Here is a 23,965-nt window from a genome sequence, read left to right on the forward strand (position 1 = left end):
TAGAATACACAAAGAGAGAAATAAGGTCATACACAGAACAAAGTTGACTCAGATCACTGACGAGTGCCGCACACAACTTCCCTCCCGTAGATAACTGACGACTACGCTGACTAAAAGGCCATCCGGCCACAAAGTTAAACAACATAAATCTACCAAAGCTCGTGTACAGCGAGGACCGTACTAGACGGGGTAAACAGTAACTAAAAGGAGAAATGAACGGTGAATGCGAATATACAAATGAAAGTAAAGAAACATAGGGTGCGCCCCAACGGGGAATATAGGACTGCTAATATTGTCGATATACAAAAGTTATTTATCAATCAGTGTCAACAACACTAACAGATGGTTTGGTGACAGTGCTGTTATCAACAAGAAGGTATCGTTGTACGTACGGTAATCATAAAGTTTTAAATATAACCTCAAAGAAATCTAGCGGCTACTGATCCGGGGTAAGGTCAAGCGACGGCACGTCAGGCGGGAACGTTAGGGCAAAGTGGGCTGTAAGACGACGTCGGCCAATTGCACGCTATCCGACCCATCTCCAAGACGACAAAGCGACGACAGCACCCTCTACACGAAGAGGAAATGAGCAGCGTGCCGTCTGGCCGCTGCCCAGTTCTACGAGTTCTACAGAAACATCAAGACCAGCGACCTGAATATATGCATCCACTGTGTTGCTTCCCTTGTATTACGAATTTTTGTATATACTGAAGAGATTTCTCATTTGCATGTCGCCCTTTGCTTGCGACACATCTCTATTTCTCAAAGTTAAGTACTATCATGTATTTTCTGTAACAAAAACTCATTAATACGATTTGCTTGAATTGTCTGGCGATCCGAAAAATACAGGTTTCCTAGAGACCCCGTATTTGGCAACTAGACAGGATACAACAGCTACGATGAAACTTGGCATTAGCTTTTGCCATACCATATGTATGCATCCTTCAAGGTAACGTATTTTTCGAAATGATGGATGACTTGGCGGAGACCTTGACTGTATGAGTATACATTTGGGCTTTGCAGAAAACGTTCCACCTCGAAAATCATCTAGATGCCACGTCATCCGAAGAAAGAGGTAAAAGTTACTGGGCGCCATGTAAGGCGAATACGAGTCTGAAGCAAAATTTGATAGTAGAAGGAAGCAGCATTTGTGAATAATCTAAGCAGAAAGAGTTATGGTGTTGTCGTTGAGCAAAAACGACCCAGTGGAAAGCTTTTGGCCACGCTTTGTCCTTACAGCTTCCCGTAATCTCCTCAGGAGATTGCGATAGTTCGCTCCTGAGACGGTTCACCCCTTATGACCACAATCTGTTAACATCAGATACACCATGTCATTCACAAAAAATACTCAGAATAATCTTGCCCGATGATGGTTAGGTATTTGCTTTTTCGGCACTGTTGAATCTATCGTTTCCACTGTTCATTTTTCTACTTTGTCTCAGGGTCATAGTGCAACACCCAGTACACGTCCACGGTGATAAGCCGGCAAAAAAAGTCATCCGAATTGGGCTGACGTATCTGATACATTTCCGCTGCTGCTCGGTTGAGTGGGCTTTTGGAATGGGCGTGAGCAGTCGCGGAACGCAGCGGGAGGTGTATTTCGTCATACTTAAAATGTCATGAAAATTGTCAGATATTGATCCGTGACGGAGACTCACTTTTTCCACTGTCATCTTGATTGTGATATGACGGACTTCGAGCTGTTTGATAATCTGATTTATAAAGAACATTGCAGCTTGGGCTAACCAGTCAATATGTAACTGTACATCATGAGGGGAAAGGAATTTTTCTTGTAGCAATGCAGGGAAAAGGAAAATGCTGCGCGCTCTTGCTCTGACGTGCCTGTCGGGACCGAAAACACGCTATTCGTGTCTATCCTTCGGCGGCCAAGAAAAGATTAACAGCTCGTTGATCCTGTTTGGACGCATTTGGTAATACCGTCGCCATAGTTCACTTTTCCGTATTTACAACACGCACGTCGGAAAGACACGAATGCTGAACTAATCCCTTGCTTACATGTCGTTGCTTATATACCCGTATTGGAGTCGCGCTACGTTACATATACCCTGTAGAAACACCCTCATTTTTTGATCGCTCCTTATACATTTATTGCGATAGAGGGGCACACGACATCCTCTCAGAGGCAAAAAAAAAAAAAAAAAAAATTGGGACGGAGATCGGTAGATGTGATGAACCTGTACAGACGAACAGAAGGTTACATGGTTACAGTTTCAGCAAAAATGGATAATTCATTCAAGAGAAAGAGTTTCGCAAATTGATCAAATCAATAACGCGTTCCTCCACGTCTGGCGCTTATGCAAGGAGTTATTCGCCTTGGCGTTGACTGACAGAGTTGATGGATGTCCTCCTGAGAAAATTCTGCCCACTTTAGATCGTCAAAATCCCGAGCTGACTGGAGGGCTGTGTCCATAATGCTCTAAACGTTCTGAACTGGGGAGAGATCCGGCGACCTTGCTGGGCATGGTATGGTTTGGCAAGCACGAAGATAAGCACTAGATACTCTCGCCGTGTTGAAAGACGGCAGGCTCTTCTAGTCCGTCCATCTCCGGGACGGAAGGCCCTAAAGCCCATTACTCTTTCAATTTATCAATTATGTAATGTTTATTTACTATGAGTGGGCCGATCTTTCATACACCGATACAGTGACTGAGTACTATGTACTCTAATGACGTTATATTACAATTACTTTTGGTTGTGGAAGTCTTTTCTCTCCATTGCTTTTTTCTTCCTTCCGTTTCGTGACTACTAGGGACAGCCGAAGCACGTAGCCGAGGGGTGCGTTAACGAGTCGAGGACACCGGACCAGTTCTTGGTAGAGCGGGAGGAACGAACGGCAGCGGTTTTGATGGGCGCTGAGGTAACCATAGAACGGTGGTGTTCAACAGTCGATGGACTGGCGACTGCAGCCGTGGCCTTGTGGCAGCGCACGTGGCTCGCTTTGGGGTTCTGCCGGCCGTCCTGCCCTGGCGCGTTCGCTAATAGTTTTACAGCGGTGTTGGTGTGTTCGATGGTCGCATGTTGTGTTTGCAGAATGACGAGGCTCCGGCTACAGAGCCAGAAGGATTTGTTTGGTGGCCTTCGCAGGACTGTGTCTGGACCCGCAGGATACGCGACCCTCTGTCACCACATGTAGGCCGCCTTCTTTGCACACTGTGTTCGCGTGCTCCCACGCCTATCGCTTCCCTGCGAGCTCGGTGATGGATCGTCTGGCTGCTACGTCAGCTCAAGTTCGCAGGCGCCGCTTACTCTGGTGGGAAGCCATTCCAGTGGAGGTTGTTGTTTAACTGTTTGTGTGGAGGGAATCCAGCGCACAAGTATAGTTGGCGCGGAGTTTAGCGCATAGACAGGATTCACAGTACGGGCTTTTGGTGGACTCACCACTGTGGGTTTTGATGGTCGCAGGAGGGGCAGTTCTGTCTTGGACCGACGGAGTGCATCTGGACCACTGGATGCAAAACTTAGAAATTTCGTAGACGCGCTTCTTTAGCAGACTTTGCTCTTGAGACCTATGATCGAAGTGGTGCTCAGTCACTCTGATCGCAATATCAGTCTCCACCCAAAGGAGCCATCTCCTGCACGTACGACGACAACAGTAGTGGTAATATCCACAGGTCCAGTGTTTAGTGAATTAACAGGCTATCGAAATGCCCTCTTTGTAGCAGACTCAATCGTGCCGAAGCTGCAGTGCGAGTTAATTGTCTGTGCACCGAAGTATCATTCGAGAGGGCTCAATCACTGTTGCATAGGATGCTAATTCACGTCTGGTCTTATTGTCCTCCAGTACACTCTAGATTGCACGGTAATTCACATAGAGCCATAGGGACCTGCGATGAATCTTACCAACTACACAGTCTCGGATTTCACTTGTACTTAACGTTTAAGACTAATGTTTATTTAATATTCAAGTGCGTAATCACTATTCACATGAATGCTTTTGATTTAAATGAATCTTATCGTGGTAGCAAGACTTTATGTAATTTCAATAGTGAAAAAAGTTTCCATACCTGCTCTCCGAGCACAGATTTTGGTAAATATCAATTAATTTTTCTAATAATTATTTATGTGAATTTGATCCAACTCAACTGGCGTTGCACAAGGGCCAACATCTAAATTTGCTTATTCAAATACGTGTTTAACACTTATGTACAGTCACTTGAGGGTCGTGGGTATTAATGAGCTCGGCTCTGGTACTGGTTTATTCAAACCACGCAGTCTCCAGCTGTCCCCCCCCCTCCCCTCCCCCTCCCCCCCCCCCCCCAAGGAACTCAAGAAGGGCAACAAAACGGTCTGTAGAATATCGCCCACGTACCGCTGTGCTGTAAGGGTTCCGCGGATGACCACCAAAGAGGTCCTGCTGTGAAATGAAATGGCACCCTAGACAATCACTCCAGGTTGTCAGGCCGTATGATGGGTGGCAATTGTGTTGGTATCCCACAACTGTCTGGGGCGTCTTTGCTGGTCACCAGGGCTCAGTTCCAGGCGGGAATCATCACTGAAGACAATTCCATTTCAGTCAACGAGGTTCCAGGCAAAAGACTTGTCTGGAGACAGAGATGGGATACCAGCCTGACTATCAACTGCCATACAGCCCGATGACCAGCAGTGATGATCTGGGGTGCCATAGCAGGACCCCTTGGTTGTCACCCGCAGCACTCTTGCACCACAGCAATACATCGACGATATTTTATTGTAATTTTGTTGCTCTTCATGGCAAGTCATTCTGGGCTTACATTTCAGCAAGATAATTCCCGCCTGCACATGACGAGAGTTTCTATTGCTTGTCTTCGTGCTTATAAAACCTTCAGTTGTCAGGAAGGCTGCAGGACCTCACCCCAACTGAGAACATTTGCAGCATTCTGGGCAGGGTCCTCCAACCAACTCGGGGTTTGGACGATCTAACGCGCCAATTGAACAGAATTTGGAATGTTATCCCTCAGGAGGACATCCAACAACTCTATCGGTCAGTGCCAATCCGAAAACTGCTTGCATATGGGCCAGATGTGAACCAACGCGTTACTGACTTGCTCAAGTCTTGAAGTTCTTTCTCTTTAATAAATCATCCAGTTTTTCTGAAATTGTAATCATTTGTCCCTCTGTACATGTGCATCACATTTACCGATTTCCGTCTCAATCGGATAATTCGTTTTTTTTTTTTTTTCTTTCGAGTGCATTCGACAGATCACTAAAACCGTGCATCCTATGTTGTGGGATAAACGCCAGGAAGGTAAAAGCTTCCTTATAGTTTCCATTTGCTTATCCGTACAAGAAAATTATGTGCGCTAAGTCCATAACTCGGTACAATTAGAGTTGATTTGCTGCGAACACAGACTGCAGTGTGGCAGACCATTACTCTGGATATAACCATTGAAACGCCGCCTGCAAAAATGGGGGCGCAGTTTCGTGACCGCATGCCTGGGAATGGACGCCTCAAGTGTTTCAGGTTAGCTTATCTTGAGATATATCCACAGTTTAATGTGTCCCTCCTAATAATCTAGATTTCCAAATATAACAGTCCTGTGAAAATACTTACCTTGTCGCCTTTTGTTGTCTAGCTCTGTAGGACTACGGTTCCATGCTGCAGGGTGTAAACGATAACTGTTTGCAATGTTCTATGGTGGAGTAGAGGGAGTCAACACGAAAAATTTGGTAGGGGACGTTTTTGGTCCAGCAAGCAAGGGAACAACCTCAAACTGGCCTACAAAAGCCACGTAAGCTACAGCGCAAAAGCGCTGCGCGAGATTTTCGATATCCTGTCGCTCCATCACGCCACCAGGTTAGTCGCCTATTTCCTTAGCATTATTAATTTAAACTTTCCCTGAAGGCCATTAAAGAAAAAAGAGTTTTGTAAACGGTATGCAAAAACTAATTACTGTTACATTACTTTTTCAGTTCGATCTAAATTTAACACTTACAAACATTTAGTTTCGTAGTATGAATGCCAGATTTAAAAAAACGATTTAAAATTCACAACATTTTCAGGGAAAATTTACAAATATATCAACTGTACATAATGTAAGTGCAAGAACAAGGGATTTTTTAATATTAAAGACGGTTTTAGTAAAAATCACGCGAGGCAGGTATGCGCTTTATCTTGGGTGGCCAATTTGGAGCTGTTTCCTGGCTTGAGAGACCACGTGTCTTGTATCAATTTGTTCTTCTGAGCTTCACCTACACTACTGTGGTACGTTGTAAACAATTAACGCTTGCTCCCTGTATATCTGATGTGATCTTAGCTTTATACCGTCGTTAATCGCCGCGTTGTCGATGAGGCGTCTGAGACGGGTGTTGCGATTAATCAAGGAAAACCCCCAGTTGGGAAACGGGGCCAAAATTAGTTGGTTACTATCGAGTTACAATTTACAATTTCTTTATTGATTACTTCAACCATTAAAAGTCATTTCTTTATAACTTGACCATGAACAGATCCAAAAAAGCTAGTAGGCGTGAGTGCCTTTTCAAAACAATTTACTTTACAGTTAACGGCCAAGCTATTTTGTTTAAAACCGACTTTGATAAAACATTTGATAACAAATAAAATTTTCCAAGTAATGAAATTAAAAAACCTTTTACTTAAAACAGACTTTGATAACGCATTTAATAACAAAATTAAAACTTTCCAAGTAATGAAACAAAAATCCAACAATTTGCATACAATTTCGCTACCGAACATGTAGGGAGCCAACTTCTTTTAAACTTTGGCACAACAAGATATTAAATTACAACGGCTCGCCAACAGGGAGGCAGAACTAACATTTTCAAAGGATGCCAAGTAGATTAAAACATTCAAAGTAAAGATACAGTCATTCACCTTTTACAGTAACTAACAATTTTAAAGCCACGTAATTTTAAAAACCCACCAATGAAAGGCAAACTTAACCTTTTTAAACAGTGGCCAAAAACAACCAGAGTAAAATACAACCATTTAACATTGTACAATAACTAACAACTTTAATACCATGTCCTGCCACCAAAATGTCCTGGGATAGAAATAATTAACCGACCGGGTGTAAGGGCGGCCACAATTGTCTTCCGAAGGATGCTCAGGCTAGAAGCGGACTAACAGACTCACAATGCCTCACATTCAGCAATCACATCGACCTCACGCGAGGCCAGGGGAGGAGTAGGAATCAAATAAGGAACCATAATCCCTGCCCAAAAATACACTTCCTCCCAGGCAGTACTAATAAGAAGCCAAAAGATCACTGTCTATAAATACACCGGCGACAGGGACAGGAAATCCGAACGCAGGAGGCCACAAGGCAGAAAAAATATAATCTAAAACAGACGCTGGTTGCACAAACCAAAATTCTTCAATTAACATCTAAACCTTTAACCAACTTAACTTGCAGTTCATCAGAGAAACAGCAGGTGAACTCCGATGCAAAGGTTCCTCACACCCGACCGTGTCCACGTCGCCAGCGTACTCTACTGGGCACAGTCACGCAGCCACGCGCTCTGTCACCGGAGCCCTCGTCTTCTCTGCACCCACAGCGGCGAAATACCACTCCTCAGGTTAGGCGAGTTACTAGTCCATCATTCCCGCCTCCAGACGGAAAATTTAAAGACATTCGTTGCCGCTCCCACCAAGAAGTGACTCGGAACCACAGCCGTGGCCCCCGGGTGCTCACAGCAAGAGCTTACAGCCTTGTCCCGTCAACTCGTCCCACTCGTCTCCCACCGCCAGGATAGACCACGCGGCTTCTCGTAACAATAGCCAACTCTCCACCGCCACGCCACGCCGCGGTTTCATCGTACGACATTCTCTAATTCCCGATTTTAAAAACCGACCGACAGACTCGTCACCGCTAGGCAATCAACCGGCTATCCCCCAAAAGATCTTACTCCCTTACACAAGTCTAACAGGAAGCAGCGACTCGAAGATCGACTAGACCAGACACGCCACCGGAGGGGAATCTCAACAGAATCGCACGCAGCATAACGATAAATATGAAAGAATCAATTAACGCTGGAATGGAAGGACTCAGAACAATCTTTACAGCGTGGTATATGTTGAGAGCCAACACACGATTCAGCGTCAAACACTAATCTTTTTTCCTTTGAGTTTATACATAACAAGGATGAACTTACAGTACTGTATTTTTATTATTGTTCAGCATCAAACCAGTAATACGAGTACAATGCTCTGCAATACGTCGCTGCCTCAGCGTTCCTACTGTTACTCTCAGCAAAGACAACACAGCGTCATCTTGGAAATATACGTCTATTTGCAGCTGTCAATGCGTCTGATAGCTACACTCGTCGATAGTGTGTCAATACTGTCCCATTGCTGTCCAAATACATCATTTCAGATGAGGCTGCTGCTTTTATTCTAGTGGCTTGTGACGTCAGACCCCTGTGTCAAACTAGAGCTACGTCAGAATTATGTCGTGTCTTATGACCCATGTTTCAGTTATACTTATGGCCAATTATACAGATAATTCATTGGATCCAAATGACATTGGTAGTCCCTTTAAAATTGTCGGTTCCATTAGCATGCAAATCGTGTTTATAAAATGGTGATTGGACCGGGCAGAATGGTAGTGAATGGGCTAAAAACACATAAGATCGAAAATTACTAGAAAATGGCAAAATAAAAATCAATCTGAGTGTTACTGTGATGTATATCAAACGATTCTGTTCGATCAGAGGAGTACGAAACTGAAATTGGTTTCTGTTTTGGCAAAGTATTCCAGAAGATATACACATGTCTACTCTGTATTAAGAAAAGTTATTATAAAGTCCACAAGTATAAGCATTATGTCTGAGTGCAGCATCTCTGATAATAAAATTAAAACAATTTGGAGTATTGTTAAAAGGGAAAACGGGCAACTGAGAGCACAGGAAGACTGTATTTCTATCAAATTCAATGAAAAATTTGTTAACAAAAAGGCAGAAGTAGGAAATATATTAAATAACCATTTTTAATTTTTTTTGAGAAAATAGGATCCAGCTATTCATTAAAAAATGCAAGGCAATATATGGAAGAGGCAATACCTAAGCAGTTTGATAAAATTGAAATTCAGCCCACCCCTCCTACTGAAATTAGCAAAATAATAAATTCACTCTGAATTAAAAGCTCACATGGAACTGAGGACATTTCGAACAGAGTACTAAAAACTTGTTCCCAATAGATGAGAAGAATTCTCAGCTATTTTTGTAGTAGCTAACTAAAACAGGGCATTTTTTCCACACAGACTAAAATATGATACAGTTAAACCACTGCATAGAAAATGGGATAGGTCTAATGCTAACAGCCACCGCCATATCTCGTTTCTGACAGATTTATCCAATAATCTTGACAAAATAATGTATTCAAGAGTAGCTTCACATATTTGTAAAAATTAAGTACTAACAACATGTCAGTTTGGTTTTCAGAAACGGTTTTCAACAGCAACTGCAACACATGCTTTCACTGATCAAATATTAAATGCTCTGAATAACCAAACATCACCCATTTAGATTTCTTGTAATCTCTCAAAGGCTTTTGACTCAGTGACTCAAGTAATTCTTCTAGATAAGCTAAAGTATTGTGGTATGAGTGGGACAGTGCACAAATAGTTTAATTCATATTGAACTGGAAGATTGCAGAAGGTTGAAACTAACAGTTCAGATATTCCTGCAAAAATCAGCAGAAGCCTCTAACTGGGGAGGTATCAAGAATGGTGTCCCACAGGGTTCAGTCTTGTGTCCCTTATTGTTCTTAATCTATATTAATGCTTGCCACTCTATATTCATGAGGATGCAATGCTAGTCCTTCTTGCTGATGATACAAGTATAGTAATCACACCCAACGAAGGAGAATTAACTGAGTAAATTGTAAAAAATGTCTTTCAGAAAATTATTCTCCAAAATGGACTCTCACTACATTTTGAGGAAACCCAGTATACAGGGTGCCCCATTGATCGTGACTGGGCCAAATATCTCACGAAATAAGCGTCAAACGAAAAAACTACAAAGAACGATACCTATCTAGCTTGAACGGGGAAACCAGATGGCGATATGGTTGGCCCGCTAGATGGCGCTGCCATAGGTCAAACGGATATGAACTGCGTTTCTTTTTAAATAGGAACCCCCATTTTTTATTACATATTCGAGTAGTACGTAAAGAAATATGAATGTTTTAGTTGGACCACTTTTTTCGCTTTGTGATAGATGGCACTGTAATAGTCACAAACGTGTAAGTACGTGGTATCACGTAACATTCCGCCAGGTAAAGAATCAGATCAGGAACCTTCACAATTGTTCTTATTTCATTGAGAAAGAAATAAAAATCGAAATCACATTCCGAGTAGACTGCATCACAATACACTCTACTTTACATCACCGCCATTGTTTGGCTACATAATGGGTTACGTGTGCTTTGCTCTATACTGTGCGATGAGAGCGAACCTTTTAAGAACGCAAGCCAAGTTGGTTTCTCTACACAAACTTTAGAACAACCATTTAATTGTATTAATGCGACGTCTATGACGTACGTAGCCTGCGGAGAAAACTACTGCGTTCCCTATTTTTACGACAAATATCACCCTAGCAAATATAAATCATCAACTGCAAAACAATAAAAGCATCTAATTTTATATACAAAGTTTTCGTTTACAGCTTGTAACACATATCGATTAGAAGTAGGTTTATAGTATGTAACTGTGTACCTGCAATTATGGAGTGTATATTCTGATTTATTTAAACTCCTTGGTATGTGACAAGAAAATTAGTTTTGTAATGTCTATTTGATCGAAGCAAAAGAATATGTTAAAATGATAAATTATTATAATATGTCTATGTTCATAAAAAGAAAATGTTTACTGAAAGCAGGTTCATGCTTAGGGCACTTGTATTTGTAACATGTAAAAGCTGTAGGGCAGTCCCCCCGCAGCGGAATTGGAATGGTGCGTTGTAAAAGGTGGTTCTGGCGGTCGAACTGAGCGGCTCCTTTGTGTGAAAGGTACGCAGTATGCAGCTATCCGTAGCACGGTACACTTAGGCGGTGCTAAGAGAGGTAATTGGAAGCTGCTTTATAAAGGATTTGCCTCGGATGTGGATCCGTCTGTTATTTGGTATTCTCGGCATAAAGGAATGGCTCTAATATGTTGAAAATCCGATGCCTAGAAGAGATTTTATAGAGCATTCGAACATCAAGAGCCGTGAGTACAGTTAGCCGCCATGTCGCTTGCCACCAATCTTTGTCACTGCTTCACTAACGTCATACATTCAGTAATGCATATGGACATGGAATAGTTAATTTATCTGTGGTTTTTAATAATAATCAGAACATTATAAATCCGTGTCAGGAACCATATTTTCTATCCTGATCACGAACCTGTGCAGGGTCCTCACTAAACCTACTAAAACCTAGTATCCTGATTTAAATGAACAATTCTTGCATTCAAGTGTTTAAAAGTGATTTTTGTCTAATATAAAGGGAGTAGTAAAAGTTAAAGTTAGAACCACAAAAGTGAAGTTGGAGAGACTTGTGCTAAAGTATCCTTACTTTATTAAAAATATAGTTTTGTAGGATTACAGTGCAAGATAGTGTAAATGTTATTGTCTAGAATACCTGCTTCACAGGTGATAAAAAGACAAATAAGTTAAGCTCATTTTCAAAAATTGTATGGTTTTGATTTCTATCATGAATGGTCCCTTTTTTGACGTTAATTGAGCCCAGTTTTGTATTTTATTGTTTTGCAAAGTAAATCATTGAGCTACTCCAAGTGAAGTGAATGACTAGCTTTTTGAATTAATCTTTTCTTCTGTAATAATCAGAGAGTGTTGACGAGTGAAACTATACTAGTTTATGGGTCCCCATCATATTCTCCACCTATTAGAAAAAAAGACTGAACTATTACTGTTGCTAAGGAAAACTGATATACGTAGAGGAGTTTTAACAGTGTATTTATGATAATATTCATCTTTATTTGTTTTTGTCATGTCAGTTAAGATAAAAGCCCCTCACATCCAAATTCAGTTTTCTGCACTTCATGCAGTAACATTTCAGTAATTGATTAAGTAATGATCTTGAGTGTAGCTGTCATTAGTATGAGCTTGGTACAGATTTGCTTCGTATAATTCAATGATGTGTGCGTTATTGGTAACTGCTGCTACACACAGTTCAGAGTGCATTGTGTCAGTTCGTGTCCTGTGTGCTATTCAAAGGGAAATATCACCAAAAGTAACTTTAATAACCAATATTCGATTTTCTTAAACATATACTTCCAAATTAATGTGCCTAATTGGGCTGGCGGCCGTTAATTTTTTTTTTTTTTTTTCATTCACTTATGAAACTGCTTACACCGCACTTGTCCGCCCTATTCTGGAGTATTGCTGTGCGGTGTGGGATCTGCATCAGGTGGGACTGACGGATGACATCGAAAAAGTACAAACAAGGGCAGCTTAGTTTGTATTATCGCGAAATGGGGGAGACAGTGTCACAGACATGATACGTGAATTGGAGTGGCAATCATTAAAACAAAGGCGTTTTTCATTGCGACGGGATCTTATCATGCAATTTCAATCATCAGTTTTCTCCTCCGATTGCGAAAACATTCTGTTGGTACCCACCTACATAGGGAGAAATGATCATCAAGATAAAATTAGAGAAATCAGGGCTCGCACTGAAAAATTTAAGTGCTCGTTTTTTCCGCGCACCGTTCGAGAGTGTAACGGTAGAGAGACAGGTTGTTCATTGAACCCTCCGTCAGGCACTTAATTGTGAATATCAGACAGACAAACTCTCGAAATTACAGTAGTTACAATTTTCAACAACAGATGGCGCTGCGGTCTGGGAAACTCTATAGTACGATATTTTCCACATATCCACCATGCGTAGCAATAATATGGCGTAGTCTCTGAATGAAATTACCCGAAACTTTTGACAACGTGTCTGACGGAATGGCTTCACATGCAGATGAGATGTACTGCTTCAGCTGTTCAATTGTTTCTGGATTCTGGCGGTACACCTGGTCTTTCACGTGTCCCCACAGAAAGAAGTCACAGGGGTTCATGTCTGGCGAATAGGGAGGCCAATCCACGCCGCCTCCTGTATCTTTCGGATAGCCCAAGCAATCACACGATCATCGAAATATTCATTCAGGAAATTAAAGACGTCGGCCATGCGATGTGGCCGGGCACCATCTTGCATAAACCACGAGGTGTTCGCAGTGTTGTCTAAGGCAGTTTGTACCGCCACAAATTCACGAAGAATGTCCAGATAGCATGATGCAGTAATCGTTTCGGATCTGAAAAATGGGCCAATGATTCCTTTGGAAGAAATGGCGGCCCAGACCAGTACTTTTTGAGGATGCAGGGACGATGGGACTGCAACATGGGGCTTTTCGGTTCCCCATATGCGCCAGTTCTGTTTATTGACGAAGCCGTCCAGGTAAAAATAAGCTTCGTCAGTATACCAAATGCTGCCCACATGCATATCGCCGTCATCAATCCTGTGCACTATATCGTTAGCGAATGTCTCTCGTGCAGCAATGGTAGCGGTGCTGAGGGGTTGCCGCGTTTGAATTTTGTATGGATAGAGGTGTAAACTCTGGCGCATGAGACGATACGTGGACGTTGGCGTCATTTGGACTGCAGCTGCAACACGGCGAACGGAAACCCGAGGCCGCTGTTGGATCACCTGCTGCACTAGCTGCGCGTTGCCCTCTTTGGTTGCCGTACGCGGTCGCCCTACCTTTCCAGCACGTTCATCCGTCACGTTCCCAGTCCGTTGAAATTGTTCAAGCAGATCCTTTATTGTATCGCTTTTCGGTCCTTTGGTTACATTAAACCTCCGTTGAAAACTTCGTCTTGTTGCAACAACACTGTGTTCTAGGTGGTGGAATTCCAACTCCAGAAAAATCCTCTGTTCTAAGGAATAAACCATGTTGTCTACAGCACACTTGCACGTTGTGAACAGCACACGCTTACAGCAGAAAGACGACGTACAGAATGGCGCACCCACAGACTGCGTTGTTTTCTATATCTTTCACATCACTTGCAGCGCCATCTGTTGTTGAAAATTGTAACTACTGTAATTTCGAACGTTTGTCCGCCTGAAAATGTACTGTTGTCCCAAGCATATTGCAACAAACGGTGTATTTCTATCGCTGCTCGTTTAGTTTTTATTGCCGTTTCAAATATACCGGTCATTTTTGAAACACCCTGTAACATTAGCGTGTTTCACGGCACGTTAGTGTTATATGGGGCTTATCCCGTGACAGGACTAAAGGTTCGGTTGTTAGGGAAGAGTAACATACACGCTAGGGTTTAAGCTTACAATCGCTTCCTGGAAAACTGTATGGAATCCGATACTTTTGTTTGCCTTTCCTTTTCATGCCCTTTATGAATGTACTACTAATACATCATATTAAACCTTATTTCCGTTTATTTTGCAGGGAAAATAGCGTAAAAATTGAAATTATGAAAGATTAAATAGTTTCCACAGAGGGTCTCGAACCCACGACCTTCGGCTTACCGTTCTGTAATCTTACAACTTTGTTTTCCTTAGGTTTTGTCAACTTTGTTCAGGAGCTTTACTAATCTTCTCTGTGTAGTTCCAGTTTTAGTATATGTACCACCATAACGAGTACAATCCACTCAGCCAACCCAATTTACGTGCGTTGCTACCATTAATGTGTCATGTCTAGCCCAAGCCGCACCAAAATTGCCATTTTCTTTTAAACGCCTGGCCATCAGGAGCTCCCACTTGTGGTACTGTCATCTCTAACCAAGCCCTGCAAATACCACAAACTTGGACGAAATCGGTGACGAGTAAGTGCGGTCTCCTTGTGAGCTGCAGGTTACTTTATGTGTTGCGCTGAAGAAGTGCGCTCAAGTAAAATACTTTAGCGTCTATTTTCTCCATTCTGTAGTTAGATGTGGCTTTCCTTCCGCTTTTGAAGACAAGTACTATATGTTAGCTACATTTAGAATAAAGCTACATACAACCTAAAACGAACCAAATGTTAAGCATCCAGCGACCACCTTTTTTCACTGAAAACCGTTCAACTTTTACTCTACAGAGTATTTGGAAATTAATTATCACAGCAGTTATGCCCATATCGAAAAAATAGGCACATCATCACAAAGCTGTGATATGAAACTATAAGATACGACCGAAAGAAAGTTTGCCTGACAATTATTTTCCTCAGAATGGAATGAGATATATTATACACAGAACTGATGAATATGCCCAAATGAGAAAACAGTCGTTTTTAATTTTTTTAAAGGAAGAAGGGAACCTCTACCGAAAAATTAACTCCAGGAGTTGATGTAGCTTTGCTTCATTTACATGCAGTATTTTTTACAGTTTAATGGGCTTTTACTATTTACAGCAAGAAAATCTGAAAACTCATTTTTCTCATGTACTGCTACTTCGTGGGAATCGCTCGTTACTTTCCTGTGTGGTATTTTGTCTTACTACTGCTGATTTCTATGTTTCTATCTTTTACAGTACATCAAGCAACTGCTTACTTGTAGGTAAGCCCAGCAGGTGAAATGCACATTTAATAAAATAAACAGAACCTTTCCGTTCCCCTCAGGCTTCAAACACAGCTAGCTGTTTACTCGTTTTCAATATGGCAGACTTCGTGCGTGAGCACTAAATTGTGGTGCATGGATTTCAGCTGAGTTACCATTCTGGATACTCTCTATTCTGCGCCTGGACATTACAGAAGGCGGGACGTTACACTTAACAGGGCGTATGACCACCACGGACCGCAGTGTCTTTTCTGCAACGTACTCCCATGCTGGCTACGAGATTTATAAAGAGTTCTTGTGGTAGGGCGTCTCATCCCTCACATGGGCGGTTGACAAGAGCTGGATGGTCGTTCTGGACGCGCTGTAATACTTTCCAGCGCATCCCACACGTGCTCGGTTGGATTGAAGTTGGGGGAACGAAAAGGCCAGTCCATTCACAAGATGTTCTATCATTCCAAGAGTTCCTCCACCTGGGCAGTTCGTTGCCGTCGCGTATTGTCATCAATAGAAATGAAGTCAGCGCCGAATGGACCCCTGAGAAGAGGCACATGGGGAATGAGTATTGTACCACAATAACATTGACCGGTGAGTGTACCGTGTTCAAAGACTTGTAAGATAAAAATTATGTCTCTCCATAGCGTAACACCTAGAACACCAAAACCATAATGTTCGATAATGATACTAGATGCATTACGTGTTCCCACCCATCGCCATATGAGAGTCCGTCCAACCTTCTGTCCTATAATGTAATGTATAATGTAATACAATCTTTGTATGGTCTAAGTTTCATCGAGCTACGTTACTTGGCAGTGACACATCATGCGAAAGTTACATTCGTCCCTAAGTTTTGCACACTAGTGTATTTTATCAAGTTTCACAAATGTTACGTCGTTGAAGCCCTGTTCGAAGAATTTTGTACGATGCCACATTAGAAAGTGTGCAATCCCATCAAAGAAAACAAGGTCAGACTCGAAATCCGGCAGCGAACATCATAAGTTCAAAGATCGACATATAAAGGGAAGGATAATTTCGAGCAATTTTATGTAGTGGCCGAAAGTCTCTTTTATGTTACATTAGAACCAACTTTTATTGCTTAGAATTTAGGTTACGAAGAATAAAGCAGTTTTCATATGAAGCAGTCGACTTTAAGTGAATCGACTGGTCGCAAGCGATTTCAGATTTCTCAAAAGAGCGATGGGTTCAACAGAGTCATATCGCGACGTAGAGTCACGCGAATATATTGCTGGAAGGGTAATGTTGAGTAAATGAGGACTTTATACATTTTCTTGTACGTCAGTTTTTATATCTGACATGAGCGAGGGAGATGACGGAGAACACCATGGTGAACATTTGGCGACACATGGTTTCGGTAGCATGTTGGAGCGATTTAACTCGGCGAAGAAGACAAAGACGGTGCCATTCTCAGGCCTCGTACAAAATAAGCAGAACCAGGGGACGTAACAGAGAAAAATTCTAGTGTTCCCCGTGTGAGAGGAGCATGCTTAAGACATTAACTGGGTTGGTAGCTTGGCAGGAGCCAGTGCAACCAATTCTCTGAAGCCAACCGCGAAACGAAGAAACAGCTCAGAGCTCACTTGTAGACAGCCTGTGGACACGAGACGTTTTGTGCCGCCGTTTCCGTGATGGACGAGCCTCTGATTCCGACACCGTGTCCTTGCGGCGCTGAGGTGATGGCCGCCGCAGCAAGGAACGTAGCAATATGCACGTAAACCTTCTGTGCGTAGCAAAACCGTTGTGTCATTGTTCCTGTAGTTTCTCCTACGCTCATCGTGTTTCTGCGCGGTTTGGTCATTACAACTTGCGCACTGAAATGCGTTAAAATACACTGAGGTGACAAAAGTCATGAAATATCTCCTAATATGGTGTCGGACCTCCTTTTGGCCAGCGTAGTGCAGCATCTGGACGTGGCATGGACTCAACAAGTCAGTGGAAATTCTCTTCATAAATACCGAGCCATGCTGCCTCTATAGCCGTCCACAATTGCGAAAGTATTCCCGATGCTGGATTTTGTGCACCAACTGACCTCTCGCTTATACCCCATAAATGTTCGATCGGATTTTTGTCGTGCGATATGGATGGCCATATCATTCGCTCCAGCTATCCAGAATGTTCTTCAAACAGGTAAGAAACAACTGTCGCCCGATGACATGGCGCATTGTCATCAATAAAACTCTCATCGTTGTTTGGAAACATGAAGTACTTGAATGGCTACAAATTGTCTCCATGTAGCTAAACATAGCCATTTCCAGTCCACGACCCAGCCCATTCCACGTAAACACAGTCCATACCATCGTGCAGCCAACAACAGCTTGCACAGTGCCTTGTTTAACAATCTGAGTCCGTGGCTTCGTGCCGCCTGCGCCACTCTCGAAACTCACCATCAGCGTTTACCATCTGAAATCGGGACTCACCTCACCAGGCCTCGATATTCCACTCCTCTAGGGTCCATCCGATATGGTCACGATCCCAGGGGAGGTGCTACACTGGATGTAATACTGTTAGCAAAGGCACCCGCGTCGGTCGTCTGCTACCATAGCACATTAATGCCAAATTTCCCCGCCCTGTCCTAACGGACACGTTCGTCGTACGTCCCACATTGATTTCTGCGGTTATTTCACGCAGTGTTGTTTGACTGTTAGCACAGGCAACTCTATGTGAACGCTGCTACTCTCGCTCGTTAAGTGAAACCTCTCAGTCACTGTGTCGTCCCTGGTAGGAGGTAACGCGTGAAATGTGGTCTCCTCGGCGCGCTCTTGCCACTGTGGATCTCAGAATGCTCATGTGTCTAGCTCCAATTTCCATTACGCGTTCAAAGTCTGTTGATTCCGGTTGCCGGCCACAATCACGGTTCAAATGGTTCAAATGGCTCTGAGCACTATGGGACTTAACTTCTGAGGTCATCAGTCTCCGAGAACTTAGAACTAATTAAACCTAACTAACCTAAGGACATCACACACATCCATGCCCGAGGCAGGATTCGAACCTGCGACCGTAGCGGTCGCTCGGTTCCAGACTGTAGCGCCCTGAACCACACGGCCACTCCGGCCGGCCCACAATCACGTCGGAAACCTTTTCACATGAATCACCCAAGTACAAATGGCAGCTCCACCAATGCACTGCTCTTTTAGACCTCGTGTACGCGATACTACCGCCATCTGTATTTGTGAAGATCGCTATCCCATAACTTTTGTTACCTCAGTATATATGCAGTTTTAATAAGATTACCATGTGAATACATTTTTTACATGGCCAGCTATGGCCAGCTCTGCAGCTCTTGCAACTGTGAAATATATCCTTGGTCATCATGCTGGTGTCCAACATTGCAAGCAGGATCGAACCGATGTTCTTTGATCCAGAGCATTTATATTACTACTAGTGTGAACAATTACTCTGTGAGGGGAAAGCCTGTTTCAGGGTAGGGAGAACTACATAACAATGTAGGTAACCCATCCCTCTCACATTTCATTTTTCCATTAAATGCATCTGGTTTTGACTAGGAGAACTGTTCGCTGGGGTGTAAACGGGAGGAACGCACGCACGCTCTGGAAGAGCTGCCGGGCAGTGCCGGGCACCATAGGGTCTCACGCTAGTGGGCCACATGGTCAGTCGGAAGATCGTTTGAAGGGGTTATTCTCCTGGCTAAGCTTCTGCGAACGGTGAGTGGCAGAAGGAAAAACTGATGTCCTCAATAAAAGAACCGGAAACACTGTGGAAAGGGGTGAGATCTCTGCATTGCTTGTAAACTTCGAGTGGAGTCCTCAGCTGTCCACTTGCCATTATGCTGTGTATGGTCTCCAGACACGTTCCATCAAGCAAAATATAAAACCACTCGTGTTATGCAAATTTCCAAAATTTGCCCTTCCCGAGGGAACGGTGTGCTGGACTTGGGAATGGAGCCACGCATGTCTTCCTTTTCCATATACACGTGCCTGTTTAGTGAATACATTTTAACTTAATGGTGGAAACTACGGAGCTGACTTCCACATTCGTAACTGGAAGATCAGTTAGGCTCTTTTCTGGGGCTGGATAGAAAGGATTGTTTGGGGTGCCTTTCTGAAGTCTTAAAGGAAGGCTACCAAAATTCAGGAAGGCGTCGGCACTGGTATCCTGATTCGAACGTCTCCTTGGTTATGATAATCTGGACTGCACTCTCATACGTGTTTTACTTGACTTTGATCCTCTGCCATGTCTTCAAAGTTTCACTTTGAGCTTACGCGTATCCGCAACGAGTAATCAGGAGCATGATGAGATCCGCGATTCGCAGTCACATCACAACGGCTCAGCCCAGAAACAGCAGCGGCCAGAGTTCGGCGCTCCCCGACTTGTAGGTAACCACCTCAATGGCAGTCACGATTAGATGGTATTTGCAATGCACTCTCTCGCCTTCGGAAATCGCGATATGTTGAGGGAAGGGGAGTCCATTCCTAGTTTCTGTTTTTTAGTCTTTATAACTTGATCTACGCGCTTCACGCGTGTTATGTAAGTTTTTTTCAAATCCAATTCTTGCTTCAACGGGAATTTTTCTCGTGACCACTCATGTTTGTTTCGCTATCGAATTAACTCATTGGAGCCCACCCACCTAGTGATGTTTCTTTCAGCTTATTCCTTTATTCACTGATCTGTTGTACGCTCTGTTCGAATTTATTTCATTTTTGTGCAATTTTAAAGTTTTGCAATCACTCTTGAAAGCATAATGCTTGTCCTTCATGTGTCTGGGCACCATCTCAATCGTAATTGTCCAGCATCATGCTGATGGCGACTCTAACTACCATTCATTTTCTTATCATTGTTCTATTTTAATTATCTAATTTCATTCTCAAATTGTTTTATAACTTCGACGTTTGTAGTCCTGAGTAATTTTTACACACTTTTTGAATGAATGGTATTTTACCAAATCAAACTCAATCATTTCACAACCATTAAAGTAAGTTATTCAGCTGAAATGCCCGGTTTCTCCAGCTGTAAGTGTGAGGTGAGCCCCCTGACGCGTTCAGGTATTTATCAAATAACGTTTCCCGAAGTATGTGACTGTTGATTTTTCAATTAGCCTGTTAGCTTCGTGGGGGTAATATATCGATTTATATGATCTAGGAGAATAGATTCAGCATGAGTCCAATTTGCATACCCACGGAGCATCTGGTGAGCAAGAGGTTGTGTTCACAGCACACTCGGTTTCTGGCAGCTCTTTCAGAGGAATTCTTGAGTAACATTCATCTAGCGACCGTGTTTTATTCAATTATTTCAACTAGCCATAAAGGCACAGTCGCCTTCATGGGTAATTTACTGAGGAGTGGAAACGTAAAACGTTCTAAAAGCCATCTTTCCAATACCGCGTTTTCAGTGCTATTGTATTCTCGGTAGTCTTTTCCAAGTCCATAGACTTTTTACATCTGTTAGATCATGAAGAAAATGTTTCGCATTCGTTACTAGATGGTGCATGGTAGAAGAAAGATAAGCGAGGCCTTTGTTCTGCAAGGTTTCCAAGAGACTGTTGAGTCAACTAAAGCTATGAACCCATCTCATTTGATTCCTATGCATACAACTGACTTCTTTGACTTTAAAGATGCTACTGAAAGATTATTGTCAATGTAACCATCTAAGATCCCCACGTTCACTGTAATCAAAGTGCCTCATCCATCTCAAATAGCCATTAAAAATTTCTTTGAAAAAGAGTAACGGAAAATCTCAATTTCTTCAAAAGAGCAAAGACCGTGGCTGATGTATACCATGCCATACTTCATTTGAAAGACCAGCCATGTCTATCAGTTGTAAAACAGAAGGAATTACTGACAATGTCACCATTTTTCCCTCTACAGTACATGGAGTTCCACTATACGTTTTGCAGTATCTGATCCCAAGAATGGATCTATGTAAGAAACGGAAGTCAGCACTAAAAGATTTTTTCTTGAAATAAATATTTTCAATCTCTTGTAAAAATTTAAAAGATATGAGCTATGATTCTTTTAGCACAGTTCTAATAGTTGACACATTACTGTTGTATTGTACTTGTGTTATCACTTGAAACTAAAACTTTCTTATTGGCACTTAGAACCACTCAGTTCCCTGCGGTAGCAGTTAGAACATTCTTAATGAAGTATTTATTTTCCACTTTCAAAAATGGTTCAAATGGCTCTGAGCACTATGGGACTTAACATCTCAGGTCATCAGTCCCCTAGAATTTAGAACTACTTAAACCTAACTAACCTAAGGACATCACACACATCCATGCCCGAGGCAGGATTCGAACCTGCGACCGTAGCGGTCGCGTGGTTCCAGACTGAAGCGCCTAGAACCGCTCGGATACCAGTGGCCGGCTTTTTCACTTTGTCTCATTATTTTTTGCAGTGGCGAGGTGAGCAGCAAAATGCTGGGGTATAAGAATACCTTCTAAATTTTTTTGATAGCAATAAGAGATATGGTGTTTTCTTTATCCTCCTGAAAAATGTGAGATTTTGATAGTTTACCGTCTAACCTCCTTGCCTAGGAACGCCAGATGAAAGTTGAAATCGTCAAGTCCTGAATGAAAATTGCGCAACGGATAACTGGGGAGGGGAGCTTGAGAGTGCTACCTAGAGAGCGTGCCCTTTCTGTACGATACTAGGCAAGGGGCTGGAGGGCTCACGCTGATGTGTGGGTCCCTGCATTCTATATCTTTTATTTTAAGTGAATTCCTTTAGCTTGACTTCTTTGTGATTTTTAAGGTATGTTAAAGATTGATGACAATTGATTACGTATTTATTTTAAATATTATCACTAGATTTTACAGCGATTGCAGCAGTTGTTCCAGTTTACAGATATTACAATTTTACAACTTATGGCACGGGTATATTATATACCAATCTGCACGCACTTTTCTACGGGCAAGACGGAATTGCGTTGGCCAAATGTATATCACCAAATCCTCCCAATATTTTACATAGGACATCCACTACGTGAGGAGGATAACAGGCAAACTGGGGACCAGATACATTAACACAGGGGGCCAAATTTCCTAAATTAACGAGATCATTCATTTCTTTACACAATCCGAAGCTGGAAATAAAAGAATTAGTACAAATATTCAAATACCTCTCTTCCATGCGTGAACATTGAGGCAGACGCACTGAGGGCACGTCTGCTCACTTACCCGTCTTCTGTAAGCCTCCTAGAATATGGCGAGCACCCGGAGGTCTTCCTGGGCCCCGGTGGAGGGGGTAGTCGAACCACTTGGCCGTGACCAACCTCTCCATCCCAGATCTTGTGACACTGGAAAGTCTTTGACTTTCACCTGCCTGTGCTGTCTCTCTGATCCTCTACCCAGGAATAAGGTTGGCACTACTATACTACAGAACTACTTCCCAACAAGGATTTGGCCACGCTTTACGGGCCGGCCGTGTGGCCGTGCGGTTCTAGGCGCTTCAGTCTGGAACCGTGTGATTGCTACGGTCGCAGGTTCAAATCCTGCCTCGGGCATGGATGTGTGTGATGTCCTTAGGTTAGTTAGGTTTAAGTAGTTCTAAGTTTTAGGGAACTGATGACCACAGATGTTAAGTCCCATAGTGCTCAGAGGCATTTGAACCATTTTTGAACGCTTTACGGAAAGGTGTGAGGAGGATTAGGAAAGTTCATGTGCAGATTCACATTCACGTACAAGAAATGCATAATACACGACACATATAAATACGTATTATGAAGCCTGACACATTTCTTTCCACCCGTCCACATGGGTTCTGTTGCATCCGCGGCCGGCCGCGTCGTGTAATAAAACTGGCTGCGGAGCCGCCTCTGTTTCTATTTCCCGGTGCGAGCGAGCAGCGAAACCTGCTGCTTATAGCGCGGAAACTACTGCACCGTTTCAATTTGACACTTGGCTCGTTTGACATTTACACTCTTCAGTTGATCTCAGGCTGAGATCCAAAACAATGCATAAAACATCATTTTATTACATTGTAGAAACAACGATTCATATGTTGTCGTATATCACAACTCGTTGAAACCGTAATTTCCGACGCAGTGGTTTCCAAACAAGGCTGCCCTGAAAGCCTTTATAGTCGTCATCTCATCAGCTGCCGTCGGTCACATAGCCTGACATCAACGGTGACACACGCACAGTGCGTAAGTCCAGCAAGTCATCTGCTTAACTTCTTTGTTTACACATTTATTTCACATGGCCCGATTAGGTCCTTCAGGACCCTCTTGTATCTACTGAGGCATCCTTACTCTGTTAACAATTCAGACTGTGTAGTATATGAACAGTATGTGATTACAAGTTTTGAAGTTTGATTACAAGTTTTACAAGCGGCGTCTCTCAGCTCGAACAGGAATTTGTATTTATACATTTGTACACAGACCCATCTCACATCTGAATGCAGATAATTCGTAGTTTTTTACCTAATCTGGATATTACAAGGTAATGATGAGGAGCACTCTCGAACGTACCACACAGCTGTATAGATACTGATCTGTGTCGGTATTTCAT

At 42.7% G+C, this 23,965-nt stretch overlaps 1 non-coding gene across 1 annotated transcript; it reads right to left on the reverse strand.

The window, feature by feature from the left end:
* Positions 1 to 14,495: 14,495 nt before the first annotated feature.
* Positions 14,496 to 14,597, reverse strand: LOC124723931. The gene has a single exon (XR_007006585.1). It is a non-coding gene; the product is annotated as a U6 spliceosomal RNA (small nuclear RNA).
* Between the last annotated feature and the right edge of the window lie 9,368 nt (positions 14,598 to 23,965).

Source organism: Schistocerca piceifrons, chromosome X, assembly GCF_021461385.2.
Source record: "Schistocerca piceifrons isolate TAMUIC-IGC-003096 chromosome X, iqSchPice1.1, whole genome shotgun sequence".
Classification (NCBI taxonomy): Eukaryota; Metazoa; Arthropoda; class Insecta; order Orthoptera; family Acrididae; genus Schistocerca; species Schistocerca piceifrons.